Source organism: Lolium perenne, chromosome 4 (assembly GCF_019359855.2).
Source record: "Lolium perenne isolate Kyuss_39 chromosome 4, Kyuss_2.0, whole genome shotgun sequence".
NCBI classification, from domain to species: Eukaryota; Viridiplantae; Streptophyta; class Magnoliopsida; order Poales; family Poaceae; genus Lolium; species Lolium perenne.
In genome coordinates, this window is record NC_067247.2 from 361,133,883 (window position 1) to 361,137,091 (window position 3,209).

The window sequence follows — 3,209 nt, forward strand, 5'->3', positions numbered from 1 at the left end:
GGCGGAAGGGCAAGTCAGGAGGGGGCACGAGGGCCCCAGATGACAGGGCCGCGTGGCCAAACCCTAGGCCGCGCCGCCCTGTAGTCTGGGCACCTCGTGGCCCCACTTCGTTTCGTCTTCGGACTTCTGGAAGCTTCGTGGAAAAATAGGCCCCTGGGCGTTGATTTCGTCCAATTCCGAGAATATTTCCTTACTAGGATTTCTGAAACCAAAAATAGCAGAAAACAGCAACTGGCACTTCGGCATCTTGTTAATAGGTTAGTTCCAGAAAATGCACGAATATGACATAAAGTGTGCATAAAACATGTAGATAACATCAATAATGTGGCATGGAACATAAGAAATTATCGATACGTCGGAGACGTATCAAACACCAATGCATGTTTTGATAAACATTTCTTCAAGAGATTGCTTTTATTCCAAAGAGCTATGTCCGTCAGCCTTCACCGGTTTACTAGAACTTCATGGAGCTCCTTTCCGGCCGCGTTCGCAGTTCCTCATCCCGGAACAGGGAGTGACAGGTCACAGTTCTTTACACTCTGCAGAGGTGTGTTGCTTTACCCATAAGAGATCTTAACCTTGGTGCCAACCGGGCAGCTTTCCCGTCCACACTTCCTTCGGTGTGAGGCCCGGTATAAGGTCTAGCCAATCATGTTCCTCCGCTACCTCGAACACCCACCCTTTTTTGCATACTCCGACCCTGGGTCCACGCCGGCCCCATTATTCCCATAGATTTCAGGGTGGACTCCGACCACGACGTCAATGCAGGGCTCTACCATACATTCCTACGCCGGCAGATGCAACCCATCATAGACCTCATTACCGTTGGGACTTCTACGGGTTCCCACCCCTGCATCAAGTCTCGCAAGATCATGAGCACCCGGTAATGAGCATCCGTTGATGAACGAGAGGTGGAAACACTTTTGACTATTCCGTCCCACTCCGGATCTTATGGTTAACATGGGTATTACGGCACAAGAATCACTGGCGACATTTGTTGTTTAATCCTAGATGGATATAAACCCGTGCAATGGAACCTCCACCATATCAACACAATCCATGGTTCCATTGCCCACCACATAGTCATATTCACAGTTATGAAAGTAGTGGTTTTGATTTTTATGCAATAGTGATAACCATAATACTTTGCAAGTAATTTGATAGAAATACTCAAATGACATGAGCAAGTGATGAACTTGCCTGAACACTGCAAAGTTTTGCAGTTGGATGGTGTGGACTGACCCTTGTCCTCTAGTTCTGAAAAGTAGCATCATTGTCCGATAAGGGCAATGGTTAAAGAAGCAATTATGCATGGTTCCAGTTTTAGGGTTTGTTTTCCCCCCTTCCGATGTCGTTGTTATTTTATGAGAGGTTAAATACTAAGAACATCTTAGAGATACTTAATTTAAGGTAAATACAACCTTGAGATATTGTCAAGGTGTTTTTGATAGTCCATTTGTATTAATGGACTTATTTTCATTATTGAAAATAGTATGTGTGATTTAAATTATTATTTAAATCATCAAAATAAGATTTATTCTTAATTGTCTTCAAAAAATATGTTTGGTATTTTATTTAAATAGAGAATTTGATGCTGATCCATTTTCATATTTTTAATTTATTTTTCTGAGTTTCTAAGCATTTCTTATTTAATTTCAAAGTTTCTGTATTAATTTGAATTGTGAAATGACCTAAATGCCCTTGGGCCCCACCTGTCAGGTGGCCCAAAGGGTCAGGTTTGGCCGACCCACCTGGTCCGGCCCAACCCGTTCAGTCTCTCCTCCTCTCTCGCGCGTGTCCTAACCCTAACCCTTGAGCTCTGGCGACGCGCGCGTCGCCGCCCCCTTTGCCGAATTGTTCCGGCCGACTCCGGCCATCGCCGCCGGCGAGATGTGGCGCATCTGATCCACCATTCGATGGTGCTTCAGATCCACCACGCCGATCTGTGTTTCGCCGCTTCCTCGACGCGTCCCCATCGCCTCTGCTCGCCTGCCGTGGTGTGCTGCGGCGATTTCGTCGCCGCCGACGCTCCTGGTGCCGAGGCCGTGTGCCTCGCCGTGGTGGTGCTGGCGTTGCGGCGAGGTGTGCCTGGCTAGGCTTGGCCTGGCGCCGCCGTTCGCCCGGCGTGTGCCGCCGTGCCGCCATGGTCAAGCTCCTCTCCGCTTCACCAGTAAGTTCTCATCTCCTCCGTCCTTCTCTGCTACTTGTTCTACTGCTTCTCCTTCCCTTCGTCTAGCTTGGCCACTGGCCTGCTTCTCCATGTGGAGATGCTTGCTGTGCCGATGTGCTGCTGCTGCTACTCTTCTATGGCCTTGCGCTTTGTCAGCCCATGTGCTGTGCTAGCTGCTGCGCCTTGCTAGCTTACGCGTATCTTTCTTGTCTTTGTGTTCTTTGTCTTTCTTCTTGTGCATCTGCCATGGTTCTAGTTTGCTGTGCTGTGCTGTTCTTGCTCAATTGCTTGTTGTTGCAACTCATGAACTATTGCTCATGAGCATGCTGTGGTGCTCTGTGTACTTTAGTGGCTCCTGCTGATTCTCTGTATACCATTCCTCTCCTGTATATGCCATTGATTGCCCTTGGCTTGATCATTCTGTGATGATCCTTGCCTTTGGCAAGTGCCAATGCTTCTGATGTACTATTATCTGTGCTCTAATTCATGGACATGCTCAATTGAGCCTAACTGTTGCATTAACAACTCCATCCCTTGATGGAGTGCTTCTGGATACAATTATAATGCTCTATTCACTTATCTGTGATGCAATTGTTCAATTATATGGTTAATTTAATTGTCTGGGCCTTGTGATGATGCTATGCTTGGCTGTAGTGACCTGTAGCAAGAGCTAGTGATGCTCTGATGATCAATTTATCATTACTTGCTTGTGAGCAAGTGTGTGCTCCTCTCTGTGACTCACTGGTGCTCACCAAAGGTCTTGTTCGTGCTTCATCTGAGCTTAGCCTGTGTGTGCTGGTGCTTGTCCAAGCATCAGTGGATGCTTGCAATGATCCATTGGATCATCTGCAAGATCCAGTGCATCATTAGCTTGCCTGCTTCATTTATCTGCTTAGTTTGCCTAGATATTTGGATAACTGATGTGAACTGCCTTGCAGTGATGATCATATAAGTGGATTTGGTAGAGCTAGAGGGATGCCAATCATTTATTGGGGACCCTAGCTCCATTTGAACCCTTCTGGATAATGATATATGTGCA